The sequence below is a fragment of the Nyctereutes procyonoides genome, unplaced genomic scaffold (genome assembly GCF_905146905.1).
Source record: "Nyctereutes procyonoides isolate TBG_1078 unplaced genomic scaffold, NYPRO_anot_genome, whole genome shotgun sequence".
In the NCBI taxonomy this organism is placed as follows: Eukaryota; Metazoa; Chordata; class Mammalia; order Carnivora; family Canidae; genus Nyctereutes; species Nyctereutes procyonoides.
Window position 1 is genome coordinate 48,089,886 of NW_026575142.1, and position 18,603 is coordinate 48,108,488.

The 18,603-nt window shown below is 42.4% G+C and overlaps 1 long non-coding RNA gene across 1 annotated transcript in view; it reads right to left on the reverse strand.

The window, feature by feature from the left end:
- Positions 1-7,698: 7,698 nt before the first annotated feature.
- LOC129498332 (uncharacterized) overlaps positions 7,699-18,603 on the reverse strand; it is a 48,126-nt gene continuing 37,221 nt past the window's right edge. Inside the window, exon 3 of the long non-coding RNA XR_008662106.1 lies at positions 7,699-9,438. This is a non-coding gene — a long non-coding RNA (uncharacterized LOC129498332). The remainder of the gene's footprint in view (positions 9,439-18,603) is intronic.

Genomic DNA, 18,603 nt, shown 5'->3' on the forward strand with positions numbered 1-18,603 from the left:
TAAATGTATGCATGAATGCCAGTCAACCAAGAATCAGTATTTTACTATTTCTAGGTATAATCCCTTTATCCCATCCTGGTATATTTTATTTTGTTTTTCCATATCTAATGTGGAAAATTAGCAACTCACTTTTATGCATGAACTTTACTTTTGTGTTCTTAGAGATATTAATTATACACAGACAGGTATTTCTGCTTGCACATTCTCATGTTTCCTTCTTTCCATTACTCAGAACATATTTCTCATGCAGAAACTTGTCCTTGACTTTTGCCAGTAGCATAAAATGAAGAATGTTTACCACATCTTTGCAGAATTTCAATTTTTTTTGAATTTCAATTCTTTTAAGATCACTTTTGCATCATTTCTTTTCCCATCTCCACATTTGTATTTCTCTACATGTCATTTTGCATTTTTTTTCCACCTCGTTGAAATTTGACTTTAGGTTTTCTGTGCCAAGACCATTATAATTGACAATATCCTTTGCAAAAGAACATCCTGTTCATATGTTAGGGTTGAGATGAACTTTGTGATCTAAAATATGATCTAAAAAACAAAGCAAAGTATTTTAAGCTAGTACTAGCTCAGACATGTCATCAGGAACATTAGGAGTATTTCACAATTTCAGAGGGGGTGCTTCTGGTTCCTGCCATCCTTATCCCGTTTAAAAGATATATATAAATAGTAGCCCTTGGGGAGCCCCGGTGGCCCAGCGGATTAGCGCCACCTTCAGCCGGGGGGTGTGAGGTGTAAACCACTGCGCCACTGGGCTGCCCTATTTTCTTATCTTTTTTAAACTCAAGTATAAAAAAAATAAAATAAAATAAACTCAAGTATAGTGGACACACAATGTTACACTAATTTCAGGTGTACAACATAGTGGTTTGACAAGTCTATATGTCATGCTGTGCTCACAAGTGTAGCTACCATCTGTCACTATACAACGCTATTACAATACCCTTGACTCTATTCCCTATGCTGTGCCTTTCATCCCCGTGACTTACCATACCTGGAAGCCTGTATCTCCCACTCCCCTTCACCATTCTGCCCATCCCCGTTCTCTGTGGCAACCATCAGTTTGTTCCGTTTTTGTGTGAATATCTTTTTGGTTTTTGTTGGCTGATTGCGTTTTCTCTTCTATAAAGTGCCAATTTATGTCTTTAGTCCATTTTCCTGATAGAGTTTTTTTTTGTCATTATATGTTTTGTGTATTTTCTACTATTCTTTTGTCAGTTATATGTTATAAAATTATTTTCCCAGTTTATGATTTGGCTTTTCATATTTAGTGTCCTTTCATGAAAATAAGTTAAAAAAAATTTTAACTGCTGCACTTATCAATCATTTCCTCTACGTTTGTGATTTTAGGGTCCTATTTTCAGAAGTCTTTCCTTATCCAAAGTCCTAAACCTTGAAAAATGTAGAGGAACTGGATCATTCATACATTGTGGGTGGAATGTAAAATGGTACTGCCACTCTGGAAAAAAGTATTGCAGTTTCTTTAAAAATCATACATGCAAATACTATACAATCAGCAATTCTACTTCTGAGTATTTATTCCAGGAGACTTTTGTTCACACAAAAACCCATAGACAAATGTTTATAACAGCTTTCCATGTAATAGGAAAAAACTGAACAACTCTGTGAAAAAATGTATATTTGGTCTCTGCTCCCAGTTCCTGACACAAAGTTCATAAATCCCTTGGAATTTTGTGGATAATAAGAGCATCTTTTATTCTAATGAGGTGACTTTCGTTGGATTCCTGGATAGCTTCAGGATGGGGACTGGTCACCAGAAAAACCAAGCCATGACTAAAAGCTTGAAACTCTCAGCCCTAATCCCCATCCTCTAGGGAGAGGAGAGGGGCTGGAGATTGACTTAATAATTGATTATGCCTACATAATGAAGCCTCTGTAAAAAATCTTTAAACTGGGACACCTGGGTGGCTCAGCGGTTGAATGTCTGTCTTCGGCTCAGGGCATGATCCCGGAGTCCCACGATGGAGTCCCGCATCAGGCTCCCTGTGTGGAGACTGCTTCTCCCTCTGCCTATGTCTCTACCTCTCTCTCTATGTGTTTCTCATGCATAAATAAATAAAATCTTTTTAAAAAATCCTTAAACTATGCAGTTTGGAGACCTTCCAGATTGGTGACACATCTACATGTTGGAACTCCATAGAGACAGAAGCTCCTGCCCTCAGGACTGTTCCAGATATCACCCTGTGTACTTTTCATCTGGCTGTTCATCTATATACTTTATTATATCCTTTTCAGTCAGTTAACAGAAGTAAATGCCTCCATAAGTTCTGTGAGCTGTTACAGCAAAAAATTGAATCTGAGGAGGGGGTTGTGAGGCTCCCCCAATTTACTGTCAGTTGGTCAGAAGTATAGGAGGCCCTGACTTACAACTGGCACCTGAAGTGGGGGTAAGTCTTGTGGAACTGAGCCTTTAACCCAAGGGGTATGCCAGAAGGGGTAGCATCAGAATTACTTGGTATGAGGGGAAAGCCCACAATTTGGTGTCAGAAGTATTGTGGGAGCACCTGGGTGGTTCAGTTGGTCAAGCATCCAACTCTTGATTTCGGCTCAGGTCATGATCTAAGGGTCATGAAATGGAGCCCCATATCAGGCTCTGCACTTAGTGGCAAGTCCGCCTGAAAGTCTCTCTTCCAAAGTCTCTCTTCCTCTCCCTTGGCCTCTCATTCCTTCAAATAAATAAATATATATTTTTTAAGTGTTGTAAGTAAAGTAGAGGAAATAAGTGTTTTCCCTTAAAACTCAGAAGTCCTTCAATTGGTTGAACAATTGAACCACTCAACAGGTGAGTGGTTGAACAAACTGTGGTACATTCCTATCATGGAATACTAATCAGCAATACAAAGGAACGCATACTGATACACACAGCCATCTTGGTGGATCTCCAAAGAATTACACTCGGTGAAAAAAAAGCCATTCTCAAAAAGTTTATACTGCATGGTTTGACTTACGTAACATTCTTGAAATGACAAAATTATAGAAATGGAGAACAAATGAATGGCTGCCAGACAGCAGGAGATTAGGGAGGAAGGGAGGTATTTACAGCTATAAAAGGACAACATAGGGATCCTGGTGTTAAAGTTATGTATCTTGACTATATCAGTTTCAGTATCCTGTTTGTGGTATGGTAACATAGCCTAGCCCAAAGGTTTTCAATGAAGTTAAGTGTGAATCAAAACCATCTGGGGAGCTTTTAAATACACATACACACACACACACACACACACACACACACACACACACCTCCATAGGGGCTGGGGGTGGGAGGGACAGGTATTTTCAAAAAGATCACTGTGATTTTTAATTCACACATTCCCCCACAGCCCCAGGTCTGTAGGCCTCTAAGAGACATAAGATAAGGAAGGGCGTGTAGGAGAGTTCTGTGTTAGGAGAATGGCAAAATGAATTGGACTGGGAGAAAACTAGACAGAACAAGCCTTATGAAGATGTTTTAATAGTGCAAACAAGGGATATTGCAGATCTGCACTAGCTGTGCTAGCTGTGGGGGCAGAGGTCTGCTAGTCAGGCTTTCATCATAAAAAAGGAGCTTATTCTCTCAATATTTTTAACTCACTATTGACAATAATCCCTAATGTCCATGAGTGGATAAAGGATACATTTCTAGGTCTGCAGCAAAATAATTATGTGTTCTTGCCTTGTGAAATTAGCAGGTGTCTCTACCATCTCCCTTTCTGAGTGATCCATATACTTTCTCTGAGGCATAGTTAGTTCCTGAAGGACCTGATGAGACCCCTTACCTGACGGCCTTACCTGCCCAATCTCCCATGTCTCCAATTTTCTCTGAAAAAGTACTTGGAATTCAGATTTAGATCCACTCATCTAGACAAGGCTGCTAAACAGATGCTGTTCCCCTGGTCTTGGCCTAACATCCTCCCTGCCTGGAGCCCAGAAGGCATACCTGCAGAGGGGCAAAGCAGAACATTCTCTGGCCACAGCCTCTCACCAGGAAGTGGTCACCTGTCATGAGCACTATTCAAAACCAGGAACCAAGGTGTGGTCTGAGCTCCTTTAAGCTCAACGGTTTGGGGGCTCATGGTGAATCCCCAGAGAAGAGTCCAGAAGAGGAGGATGGAAGGGGGGTGGCCTTTTGAGGGGGGATTCCTGCTCTGCCTCACTGTCAGCCTTCTGCTTCCAGGTAAGATGGGGCAAGAACAAGGAAAGACAGAAACGCTGTTCTGGGCAAAATCCATAAACCCTTTCAATTCTCCAGACCTAGAGAGCATCTAAAATAGCTAGGTTAAACATTTTATTTCTCTGTAGTATCTATGTTATGTCTTCCTTGGAAACAGACAAAAACCCCATTCCACTGAACAGTACACACGGCCCCTCTCTCATTTGTCTGCCTCAGCATCTACTATCCTGTCTATCCTTCTATTCACCACCTCTCCAATCCCACTTTCTTTAGTCTCCAACTTTTCCTTTCTACCAAGATACAGTTACTATGAACAGGGTGGTTTGGGTCCTGTTGACTGTAACATAGCTCCTTTCCTACCTCACTCAGAAGATCTTGCAGAGGAGATGATGTAGAGGGGAAAGGACAACATTTTCTTCCCCGGAATGTGTTTCTCTTTGGTTTGGAGATGTACCTTGGAGTTAGCTGGTACGGCGGAGTAATGGATGGGGCACAGAAGAACTTGCTGGGCTGTATTGACAGGAATAATCACAGAGTATCTGCGGCTGGGATGTGGGTGAGAGGGGCCAAGGGGCTTCTATGTTTCATTGCATGGCTCCACCAAGCACATGGTAGATGATCAGTGAGATCTTCTCAGAATGGTAATGATGAAGATGGATCCCACAGATCTTAGAGGAAGCCACCGAATTTGGGAAGGGCACAGAGTGCAGCACATAGTGGGCAGTCAGTAAATTCATATTCAGTACAACATTAAGTCCCTGTGTGTTTCACATTGCACTCATGTTGACTTCTTTCCAAAATTTTCTTTCCAGGAAATGGAAAGATATAAAAGCATGAAGGGGAAATTAAGAAACAAAATTTTAGGGAAATTTTGTTCAGTGACTATGAGAACAAATCATAATAGAGCTAGAAAGAAAAAAAGTATGGTCAGACAAAGCCAAAACTTCAGGGTTGGGACTGTGGAAGGAATAGGACTCCCCAGAGAGACTGTTTGCATAGAAATTTGGATAGGCTTTATACGGGAGCAAAGCACAGGAAGAAAGGTCTGAGCCCTGGTTCAGCTCACCACATCAACTTCCACCATTTTCCTACCAGACCAGCTCCTGCTCCCTAGCCTTGGCAGGAAAACTTTGGCCTTCAGAAGTCTTGGCCCAGAAAGGAGGGGTTCACATGCTTCACCCCGTATCCACGTTTTCTTTCTCTGAGGAGAGGCTCTGAGGCCTCAGCCCTGATACTCCTCTTACTTAGGAAACATAAAAGACCTATTCCCATCTTATAGGTCTCTGTTCTCTACAGGAAGGTCAAACACTTTCACCATCAATTGCTCAGGCTTTGACAAGTATGGGGTGGACCCTGCTGTCTTCCAGACTATATTTAACCAGAAGGACTTCCGTCCCGTCATCAACTACAGCATCCCCACTCAAGTCAATATCTCCTTCATTTTGTCTGCCATCCTGGAAGTGGTGAGTTCTGACTCCTACATTCTTTCCAGAGACTGCTAGTAGGGAACAAGGAGTCTTCACCCTGGCAACCCAACCTTGCACTGGTCCAGTGGCAAGCAATCCATCCCCAAATGCTCTACAAGTTAGATGTCCATCCTAGGGGGTGGAGAGACATGAAGGGGAACACTGCAGTGATGTGTCTGCAGGGAACATTTGTCCTGAGTTCTGCCCCTATAGGTGGATAAAACATATTTCCAATGGGACTTCATGCTGTCCTTTCCCCTACATTTTAAATGTAACCTGCATTTTTTGGACCCACTTTTCTTTTGAGATTTGTAACTGAAAAGCTGAACAGTCACACAGGACCACGTAGAAAACAAAGGCAAGAGGTAGAATGGGACCTGATCTCGGCCCCACCCAATCATCCTGAATGGAGACTTTTTTTTGTCAGGATGAACAACTCCAGCTGCTCACATCATTTCTGTGGTTAAAGTTGGTACGTAACTCCAGCTCAGTTCTCTTCCCTTTTTTTCCCCTCTTTTCTGGGCTTGTTTGCAAAAATCACATTTGTTGAAATTGGCAGTGCCCGAGGGAATAGACAAATCCAAACAAAATAAGGCTCATGCTGATGACAAATCACTTTCTCAGCTGCCAAACAACTTTGAAAGACATAGATGGAAAATACAGGAAGACGGGGGTGGTATAGTTGAAAACCCCTAGGTAAGCTCCAGGGCCCAAAGGTATTCAGCACCCAGCTTAAAATTTCCTTTGAGTGGGAACTGAAAAGCTAACAAGACTGTTAGCTAGAGAAGGGGAACATTATCACCAGGTAGAGAAGAGGAATCAGAGTCTAAAAGGAAATGAGGGTTTGTTTTTTTTTAAGTGACATGCACAAATATCAATGTGCAAAGTATAAGTCTATCTGTGTAAGTAAAAATGAATTCTGGAATATGTATTAATTAATTTTCTAGAAAGATACCCAAGAAACTGTTAATAAGGAGACTGAGTTGAGGTTATAAGCTGAGATGGGGGGCAGCCCGGGTGGCTCAGCAGTTTAGCGCTGCTTTCAGCCTAGGGCCTGATCCTAGAGACCCGGGATCGAGTCCCATGTCAGGCTCCTTGCATGGAGTCTGCTTCTTCCTCTGCCTGTGTCTCTGTCTCTGTCTCTCTCTCTCTCTGTGTATGTGTGTGTGTGTCTCATGAATAAATAAACAGAATCTTAAAAATAAACTGAATTGGAGTGAATCAAGGAGGGAATAGCTTGCTTTTTATATTATACCTTTCTGGAATGGTTAAAAGTTTATGATATGCCTGTAGTCAATACATTTAGGGGAAAAAATCATACACATGTATATATATTTAAGGGAATGGAAGGGTAGATGCTGACATAAACTAGCTCCAGGTTTCAGCCACCTGTGCTCCGTGATCTAGGTCTGGAATAACCCGTTCATCAGCTGGGACCCAGAAGAATGTGGAGCTATCAGTAAACTCACTGTGACAACTGAGAACCTGTGGCTCCCAGACATCTTCATCGTGGAATCGTGAGTGCCAGGGCTAGGGAAAACTGGAGGGGAAACCCTTCTGCAAGGAGCAAGCCAGGGCAGTACAGGGCAAACCCAGTCACTGGGGCCACCAAAAACTTATTTCCAAGAGGAGCACTATCACAGCTCATCAACAGTGTCTCATTTCTAGAAGACATTTATTCTGGAAATGAGTAAGTGGTGGGCAGAAAAGATGGCAGAGGAGCCACAGTGAGCAACATTGGGAAGCTCTGCCTAAGCTGATATGAAACCCAGAGCATCTGCCTCTCTCCCCTTCTGCCACTTAGCATGGATGTGGATCAGACCCCAGAAGGCCTTTCTGCATATGTGACTAGTGACGGTCACATTGTATATAACAAACCAATGCGGGTGACCAGCATCTGTAGCCTGGACATTTTCTACTTCCCCTTTGACCAGCAAAACTGCACCCTCACTTTCAGCTCTTTCCTCTATACAGGTGAGGTGTGGGTGGGGGTTCTGGGAGGGGGTAAAATGAGCTCAATCGGTGGGGCAACAAAACATCACACACAACAAGGTTATTATTTTTTTTAATGCCTAGAGAGGGACAGTGGGGTATTTGCTAATTGGGGGGGTGTGGATGGTGGTGGGGAGTTGAACTTAGGAGGAGAAAGCCCAGAATTGAAAGGAGGCGACTGAGGAGTGACAGAGCCATGTTACTGGACAGCCAGAGACAGGGAGCTAAAGCAGTTTTCTTGCTCATCTCTCTGAACCCTGCACAGAGCAGAAGCTGAACAGTGTGCTGAATGAGTGTTTATCTCCCCTGCAGTGGAAAACATGTTACTGGGCATGGCAAAGGAAGTGTGGGAGATAGCAGACACTTCACGTGACATTGTCCGTACACAAGGGGAGTGGGAGCTCCTGGGCATCACCAAGGCCACGCCGAAGATGTCTGTGGGCTCCAGTCTTTTTGACCAGATCATGTTCTATGTAAGTCTAGAGATTTGTGAGATGTGTCCGTCCCCCTTACTGTTCTTCATCAGATCTTTCTAAATCCCAGAGCCTCTCACGTCGTACCCCAAGACCAGAAAGCCACTTGGTGCCACAACCCTCGCAGCCTTTCTCTCTCCCAGGTCCCCCAAAGCCACCCTCCTGTCTGAAACTGCCACTTCCGGCATAGGTTTTCTTTGGTGGGTGTGGCAGAGTTTTTTTTAGTCATGTGAAGGCTGCTTTTCACCCAGGAAGAGCCCCTGCTGGGTTGAGGACACCAAGGGAGAAAGGAGCTGCAATCATCCCTCAGTCTTCCCTGAGCCCTAGCTTCACCTGGTTCTCTGCTCTATCCTGCCTCCAGGTGGCCATCAGGCACAGGCCCAACCTCTACATCATAAACCTCCTGGTGCCCAGTAGCTTCCTGATTGCCATCGACGCCCTCAGCTTCTACCTGCCGGCAGAAAGCGAGAACCGTGCCCCATTCAAGATAACCCTTCTGCTGGGCTACAACGTCTTCCTGCTCATGATGAATAAACTACTTCCTGCTAGTGGCACCCCCCTCATCAGTATGCCTACCTCCTTACTGTTGGAAAGTAGGGGGGGATAAAAGGAGGCAGGGTACACAAGTGCGCTGGCTAGACCTGCTGACACAGCTAAGGCAGAAAGGAGAAAGTGGTCATGGTCATTTCAGAAAGGGCTTTGTGTGTGAAACAGAGAAAAGCGGGGGATTGCTGCTTCTTCTGGGCCCCACTCATGCATGCTCCATACCCCCGCCCCAGGTGTCTACTTTGCCCTGTGTCTGTCCCTGATGGTGGTCAGCCTGCTGGAGACCATCTTCATCACCTACCTGCTGCACCTGGCCACCACCCAGCCCCCAGCCATGCCTTGGTGGCTCCATTCTCTGCTCCTCTCCTGGGCCAGCCCAAGGACATGCTGCCCCACCAAGCTCTGGAAGGAGAATATGGGCCCAGGCCTCACGCCCCCTCACCTGCCGGGTAAGAAAAGTCTGCACCGCCTACACTCTCTACACTGGAGCCAGCTTCCTCAGGCCCCCACCTCCCCAATCCTGTCTCTTTCCCACTTTGAAGCTGAGTCTCTGTCTTCTCCACAGGACCGAAGGATCCGGGGCACTTGGTAGGGAAGGAGCTGGCACCCAGGGAGGCAGAGCTGAGTGGGGACTCAGGACTGACAAGCACTCAACTAGCTGGCCTGTGGGTGCGGTTCAGCCATATGATGGACACCTTCCTCTTCCGCCTCTACCTGCTCTTCTTGGCCTCCTCCATCATCGTGGTCATCGTCCTCTGGAACACGTAGGAGGTGGATTCTATGGTACAAGAGCAAGCCAGGGTTCAAGTTTGTTCAGCTTCAACTGACCATCCCAGCCCCTGTTCCTCTGCTCCAGTTTGCATACATAGACCCAAACACACCATGATCCAGGGCTTAAGTAGAACTTCTGCAGACTCTCAGAATGTACATGTATATGTTAGAAATGTAACTTTCCTTGGATAAGAAAGACTTTGTAATAAATGACTAAAAGTATTTACCCCAAAAAAAACCAACTCTCAAAAAAAAATTTTTTAGAAAAAAAAACAAAACTCTCACACTGGTGTAGAAAAAAGGGATTAAATTTCTTTTTAAATATAGGCTGATTTATTTATTTATTCTTTTAATAAATATTTATTGAGTACCCACTATGGCTAGGCACTATTCTGAGTGCGGAGGGTACAGCAGTGAGCCAAACTGACAAAAATCCCTCCCCTCAGGGAGAGTGGGTGGAGACTGACAATAAAGAAGATAATAAGTGAAACATAGAGCATGTGCTAAGTGCCAAGGGAAAAAGGCAAATTAAAGAAGGAAGAATGGGGGATGCCTGGATGGCTTAGTAGTCGAGCATCTGCCTTCAGCTCAGGGCATGATCCCAGAGTTCCTGGATCGAGTCCCACATTGGGCTCCCTGCATGGAGCCTGCTTCTCCCTCTGCCTGTGTCTCTGCCTCTCTCTCTCTCTCTCTCTCTCTCTGTCTCTCATGAATAAATAAATAAAATCTTTAAAAAAAAAAAAAGAAAAGAAGGAAGAATGGGAAATTGCGGGGGGTGGAGACTGCAAGTTTAGGTGGGTGGCCAGGGAAAGTTTCATGAGAACTTGTTGTCTGGCTGGTTCCTATGCATTATTCCTCAATAGTACCAGGGGGAGCCCAGGTGGTGCTATAAACAGATGTCCCTTGACAAATGGAGACTTGAGTATGAGTCAAACACAGCTCTGTCCTCAAAGAGCTTGTGGCCCAGCTGGACAAATAAAATACATATGTTAAATAATTGCAATTAAATATGGTATCTATTTTTAAAGTTTCGGTGAGTGCCATCGAAAAGAAACTGCTGTAAATTTCAGAAGAGAAAGGATTCTTCTAGTGGGAGCAGAGCTGTGGTTCTCAATTCGGTCTGCACATTAGAATCATCTGAAGTGGCTTTTAATTTTTTTTAAGATTTATGTATTTATTTGAGAGAGAGAGAGAGAGAGAGATCATGCACACTCAGGTGGGAGCGGGAGAAGGAGCAGAGGGAGAGAATCCTCAAGCAGACTCCCACTGAGCACGGAGTCCCACCTGGCCCATGAGATCATGACCTGAGCCGAAAACAAGAGTCGGATGCTCCACCAACTGAGCCATGCAGGAGTCTGGAAGAGACTTTTAAATAACCCTAGCCCCCAGGCCTTATCCCAGACCAATTAAATCGGAACCTTTGGTGTGGACCCTGGATCTGCTATATTTAAAAGCTCCCCATGAGATTCTGATGTGCAGTCAGAGTTGAAAGCACTGAGCTAGCAGAGGAGGCAGTATTGACTTGGACTCTGAAGGATGACTAATATATGAACAGATGGAGGACCTGCAGGGACTGACTAATCGCAATACACCTCTGGGGTTACATTAGTGCAGAATCACTGCAGGTTAGGCCTCAGGGACCAGGGGGTTTGTGCAGCCATAGTTGAACAGCAGGATCCAGGCTGAATCACGACACACTTGTTCTCATGATACTCAGATGGCTCAAGGGCCCAGAACAAACTCCTAAAATCATCTACCAGAACAGCCCCACAAGAGAATGCAAAATAGTGCAGGCACTTTGGAAAACAATTTGGCAGCTCCTCAAAGATGTTGAACATAGAGTTACCCTATAGCCCAGCAATTCTACTCCTAGATACAAGCCCAAGAGAAATGGAAACACGTCCACACAAAATCTGGTATGCAAATTTTCGTAGCAATATTATTCAAAATAGCTAAAACAACCCATATGTCTATTAATTGATGAACAGATAATAAAATTTTATATATCTATATGATGATATTATTATTATTTGGCTATGAAAAGGAAATGAAGCACTCATACATGCTACACTATGGATGAACCTTGAAAATATTATGCCAAATAAGAGAAAACCCAATCACAAAAGACTACATATTATATAATCTCACTTAAGTGAAATGTCCAGAATCTGCTAATCTATAGAGACAGGAAGTAGGTTAGTGGTGGCCTAGGACTTGGTGGAGAAAAGGCCAGGTGAATGAGGAATGACACCAATGGGGATAGGATTTCTTTGGGGAATGATAAAAATGTCCTAAAATTAGACAGGTGATGATTGCATAACTCTGCAAATGCACAAAAAACATTGAACTATATACTTTAAATAGGTGAATTTTATGGCATCTAAGTGATATCTCAATAAAGTGACTAAACAACAACAAAAATACATAACCCCACCACATAATTCTCTGTGCTCACCACTTCCTTCCTGCTTATTTCATTCCCCTGCTCCCTGCTGCCATCTCCCTGACTGACTCCTGCCTTCATATATTGAGTTTCAACAGTGTCTGTCCCTGGTCCTCCTCCATCATCATATGACTCACCAGGAGCCCACAGACTGCAGCTCCCCACTCACCTGTCAGCTCTGCATGCTTCCTTGATTTGGAAATCACCCACAACTTTAGGCCAGACCCAGTTTCCACCATCTCTAACTATATGAAACATTCACCAATCAGACCAACTCAGAGACACTTGATTGGAGATGGCACATGCCATCAAGCTCAAATGAGTCTCTGCCTCTATGGACCATCTAATCATCTGGTCCCAGAACAGCAACATGGAATGAGTGAAGCATTCATTCATTCATTTATCCAATCTTATGCTTATTTATGTAGTAGGCATTTTATCTAAGAGCTGGGGATAAGCCAGTAAGACTTATAAGATTTATAAGCTAGTAAGGCATGAGGCAGCTAATCTTCTAAAGTAACAAACTGATGATTTCATGTACTGATAATTACTCCGAAGCAAATAAAACAGGGTAATAGGACAGAGAGTGACACACAGATTAATAGGATGTTCTAGGAAAGCCTCTCTGAGAAAGTGACATTTGTGCCAGCCAAGAAATAGATGATCATATAATGATGGGATATGTCCTCAGATTTGTACTGATGTATTCATACAGGGAGGCTGAGATGAAACATGATAGATAAGCACTACATTTACAGTAGATACGGGTAGCCAAGATCTTTGGATGAGCAAGGTGAGAAATTGGAAAGAGTTCCGATGTTGATTATTTTGATGCTCTTATGTAATATTTAAGGACTGAGGGTAAACATTTACAATCCACTCAAAGGGTTTAGAATAGAAACTTTCAAATGGCTTTAATCACCGAAACTATTTTACTTACCCATGTATACAGCCTCACTCAAAAAAGAACTAGTGAGGGGCACCTGGGTGGCTCAGTTTGTTAAGTGGCTGCCTTCCTCTCAGGAGATGATCTTTAAGTCCCAGGATTGAGCCCCACATGGGGCTCCCTGCTGAGCAGGGAGTCTGCTTTTCCCTCTGCTCCCTCCCTGCAGCCCCTGCCCCCAAAGCCCCGCTCATGTTCTCTTTCTCTCTCTCTCTCTCATTCACTCTCTCTCCCTCTCAAATAAATAAATAAAATCTTAAAAAAAAAAAGAACTGATGATAATATAGAATTTAAAAAGATGGGGCACCTGGGCGACTCAGTTGGTTAAGTGATTGCCTTTGGCTCAGGCAATCACTCAATCCAGGATCCCGGGATTGAGCCCTACATAGGGCTCCCTGCTCAGCAGAAAGTCTGCTTCTCCTTCTCCCTATGCCCCTCCACTTGCTTGTGCTCTCTCTCTTTCAAATAAATAAATAAAATCTTAAAAAGATAAAAAAGAATAAAATTAAAAGTTGCAGAAAAGTTATTGCTAGAATTGCTTACTATATACTATATGAGAGATTGTGAGTTTATCCATTTAATTATAAAACAATGTCCTATAAACTTTAAAATGGGTAATACTTTTACATTTGTCTTCTTTTTTTTTTAAGATTTTATTTATTTATTCATGAGAGACACAGAGAGAGAGAGGCAGAGACACAGGCAGAGGGAAAAGCAGGCTCTATGCAGGGAGCCTGACATTGGACTCAATTCCGGGTCTCCAGGATCCTGCCCTGGGCTGAAGGCGGCGCTAAACCGCTGAGCCACCCGGGCTGTCCTTGTCTTATTTTTTAAAAGATTTTCTTTATTTATTCATGAGAGACACTGGCAGAAGGAGAAGCAGGCTCCCTGCAGGGAGCCCGATGTAGAACTCAAGCCCAGGACTCCAGGACCCCAGGACCGCAGGATCACAACCTGAGCCAAAAGCAGATGCTCAACCACTGAGCCACCCAGGCACCCCTAAAACATTTGTCTTGATATTATATTACAAATTATTTAGCTAGCTTCTATTCTTTGGAAGAACATCACAAGTGTCACTACACAGGCAGACTTTTTTTTTTAAAGATTGTATATATTTATTCATGAGACACACAGAGAGAGAGGCAGAGACACAGGCAGAGAGAGAAGCAGGCTCCATGCAGGGAGCCCAATATAGGACTCCATCCCAGGACTCCAGGATCACACCCTGGGCCGAAGGCAGATGGGCCTAACCACTGAACCTCCCAGGTGTCCCCAATACCAGCAGATTTTGAGGGAACTTGTATATATCCATAAAGTGAAATTGCTTTTGATGCAAATTCATCACAACACCCTGAAGGGGTGAATCTAACAATCCATGTGGTGTTGAATAAATGATGAAGCAAAGTAAGCAGTTTATTAAAGAGCATGAATAGCAATTCGACTATCTCAGACCAATGCTGCTGATGCATTAAGAAAAAGTCCTGGAAATTGAGAGAATCCCAACAAGCCCCATGTCTGCTAGCAGGTAAAGGCTTTGTGACTTTCTCATAGGCTGCCGGATCATACTAGAATGCCAAATTTGAATCTGGAGAACATCAAGTAATGTGTTAATTTTAGTTTACAAATGCCTCCTTTTTAGTAATCCTGAATTAGCAGGTCCTTAGTTATGAAAGCTGAAAGAAGATCTGAAGAAAAGTGGAAAAGTGTTTGTCAGCCCTTCGGGAGATCCATACCACCCTCTAGTGGGATCCCCTACTCAGACTCTTCTAAGATCATTCATTACCTTAGGATATACGCAAAAGAGCATATTATGCAGAGTATATTATCCATATTTTCCTGACTAAAATTTGGACATATTGTCAGATAATTTGTAAATGTGAATAGGTCTATAAAAACCTATAAATGAAATTCTGTTCATAGACTTAGTGAATTGCTTTTATTAAAAACAAAGTTACATGAGGGGTGCCTGAGTGGCTCAGTCAGTTAAGTGTCTGACTCTCTCTCTCTTTTTTTTTTTTTTTTTTTCTTTTTAGTGTCTGACTCTTGATCTCAACTCTGGGAACCTTAAAAACTGGCTTGTTTGATCTCAGAGTCATGAGTTTAAGCCCTACACTGGGCTCCACACTGGGCATGGGGCCTACATTAAAAAAAATTATGTGAAAAGAAATATGAAAGTGGCAAAAAAAAAAAAACCACAAAGAACATGTATTAACATGCATGTGGTCTTCATCACTGACCTACTGTTGAAGTTGATAAGTTGAACTATTATTCCATCTCTCTTTGTTGAGAAGAACTAGGTTTGTTTGAGTATTAATGGGTCTGAAGTAAAATAGAGATGTGGTAGCTTCTACAGTTTTCATGAAAGATTGTTAGCTTAGGCATTTCCTTGATGATAATAGAAAAGTTATTTTAATAATAACCATCACTGGGATGCCTGGCCTGCCTTCAACTCAGGGCATGATCCCAGAGTCCTAGGATCGAGTCCCACATCAGGCTCCCTGCATGGAGCCTGCTTCTCCTCCCTCTGCCTGTATCTCTGCCTCTCTCTCTCTCTGTGTCTCTCATGAATAAATAAGATCTTTAAAAAAATAATAAAATAATAATAGCCATCACTTACCGAGTACTGTCTATATGCCAAGTCTATCACATCTATTAACTCATTTTTTTCTCACAACAATTCTATGAGGCAGATATTAACATTATTCCTAGTTTGCAGTTAGGGACAACAGGTAGAAGGAAGTTAAGATCCTTCCCCACAATCTCACAGCAAGTAAATGATAGAACACTTTGAACCCAATTATGTCTACCTCTTAATCCTATGTTTTAATACATGTAGATCAGTGCCAAGGAATGCAGAAATAATTATTGGATAATTCTTGAATAAACTAAGCTTTAGACTCTCAACCCAGAATGATCTCTGCCAAAAGATCCATCCCACCTCACTCTATCTGATAACTCTTAACCTCTGGGTGTCAATCTTCACTGTAGGCACCACCAGTCTTTGGACTTTCCATAGCTCTCCTGATCTCCTGGTCTCTCACTGGGAACCTTAAAAACTGGCTTGTTTGCACTCACGAAAATGAATGCATGTATATCTGGTGAAATCTGAATAAGCTATATGGATCATATCATTTAAAGACAACTTTTAGAAAAAGGCAAAATCATGGCTCTCATACAAATATAAAAAGGAATACATTGAAGAATTGATTGAACTTATATATTATGAGAACAAATGTTATAACTGGTTCAAAGGATAAATCAAAAAGCACAATTTTATATGGAGTAAAGATACTGAATTGTAAATAGAGGTTATTTTTCCACAGGAGGAGGAGGAAAGTCCATGGGAACTATACAGGACAAGGCAGAGTTTACATATTGACAATGCTGAATTTTACCTGAATCCTGTGTTCCCAGAAAATATCAATGTTTAAGAAATCTCCCCAAACCTTGGCTTTCTGAAATTCCACCAATCTTTTTTTGCTCCAGAAATGGCTGATGGAAAAGAACCACCTTCCTGAATGACTTAGATAAGATTCACTCACTCACTATCCTCTTTCTCATGACTCCCGTAGGACTTACAGATGCCTTCCTTGTTTACTTGTGAGAAGACCAAACAAACTTTTCCCCTTTTGCCTGAACCCACCAGCAAGGCAAGATACAGATCCTCCAACTCCCAGTTCTTTGTCACATGAATGATTGAGATTAGAGTTGTTTATCCCCTAAAACTAGCCAGACACAGAGGTAAACATTTCCTATTTAACTGACTGAGACTTCTCCTGATTATGAAGCAATCCCAGCTGTAAATCATTCTGCCTGGGGCCCCTGGGTGCCTCAGTGGTTGAGCATCTGCCATTGGCTCAGGTCATGATCCCAAGGTCCTGGGATCGAGTCCTGCATCAGGCTCCCCATGGGGAGCCTGTTTCTCCCTCTGCCTATGTCTCTGCCTCTCTCTGTGTGTCTCTCATTTATAAATAAATAAAATCTTAAAAAAAATAATTCTACCTGTAACTTGTCCACTTCTCCCTATAAAAAAGTCTAAGATAAAACTACCCTGCTGAGATACTCTGATCTGCAGATCTGGGTGATCTCCCTACTGCAATAGACTAAATAAAATCAGTCTTCCTAATCGTTTGGTTTTTGTCATTGGCAATATTCATCAGTCATCTGCAATTTAAAAAGAGTTGACCAAGAGCAGCCCAAAGACAATGAACAGGGCTCATATCAGAATGCTGGGAACCATTACTATTGACAATGCATAATTTCTCATTGAAGTATACACACTTTTTCCCTATAATCTCCTCCCTTTTGATCAAAAATAATCTCAAAGGTAGATTATTCTCTTTTTTAAAGGTTTTATTTATTTGAGAAAAAGAGAGCACATGAGAAGGGAGAGGGGCACAGGGAGAGGGAGAGAGAGAAGTAAATTCCCCACTGAGCGGGGAGCCAGATGCAGGGCTCAATCCCAGGACCTCAAGATTACAACCTGAGCCAAAGACTGATGCTTAACCGACTGAGCCACCCAAGTGCCCTGGAAGATTATACTTGATCACAAATAAGGCTAGTCTCTATTTACATTGCTGCAATAGGAGTGATGATAATTTGCCACTTAGGCCTTCTTAAACTTGCTTTGCTAAAAGACTTCCCCCAAAACCTCAAATTTAACTTTTAAAGGCCTCTGAGGCTAGATAGCCACACCCAGAACTCAACATCAGATTTCAGCTGTGGTAGCCACTGGGGGAATTTTTCTTTTCTTGAAGTTCCCCAAATATCCTAAGATTCCTGGATCTGACAAGAAAGTGACTTACCCACCCAGAAGCTGAGAACTTTGTAAACCAGAAATCAACCAGTTTTCCTGGAAGGATTTATAAGCATTGGCTCCATAAAGTCAACCTAGTTCCTTAGATATGTCCGGCCATACATATCTGATTAAAAGAGCATCATACCCAGGGATAACATTCTAGGCAAGGCCTTGCTTGCATACTCAGTGGTTCAAATTATGCCCTGGTAAAAAGGAGGACAGATTCTTATTGATTCTTTGCCAGTAACTATATTATCATGAAAAGATGATAATTATATTGTCATGAAATAAAGAATATTCAATAAAAGTTTCCAAATTCCAGAGGGCTCAGGCAAAGAAAATGAGTTATCATTCAAAAATGTTTCATTTCAGTGTATAAAAGCAGAGTCTGAAATAAAGCAGAGTTATAATTATTAAATTGTTATGAGTTATATATAGTTTAAGAGAAAAGAAAAAGGGCTTCCTTCAGTATCCAGAAAATAGAACATTACAAAAAAATCAACAATAGTTTAAACAAAAACAATAATCATCCCTCAGCAATTCATCACTCCTATGCAATTAATTCTTGTTTCAGTGGATATTGGGCTAGCATCTTATGAACCCACTGGCTTCTATAGAGTTCTAAAAATCCTGACTCAGTCCTCTAATAGGGTCTCAAAATTGTTTAAGTGATGCTATCAGAAACCTGTACCTCAAAGTATCTACCATAGTCCTTTTCCACAGAATTCTGAAACACTCCTTCATTGAAGATGAAGTACTTTGGCTTGTAGTCGATTAAAAAGCTTTCAGAGAAGCATCAAATAAAAAACAATCTGTATATGACTGACTGACCAACTGACTGACTGACTGACTGACTTACTTACTTACTTATTTAGAGAGGGAGAGAGAATCTTAAGCAGGCTCCATGCCCAGCAAAGGGCCTGACTCGGGGCTTGATCTCACAACCTTGAGATCATGACCTGGGCTGAAATCAAAAGTCAGACGCTTG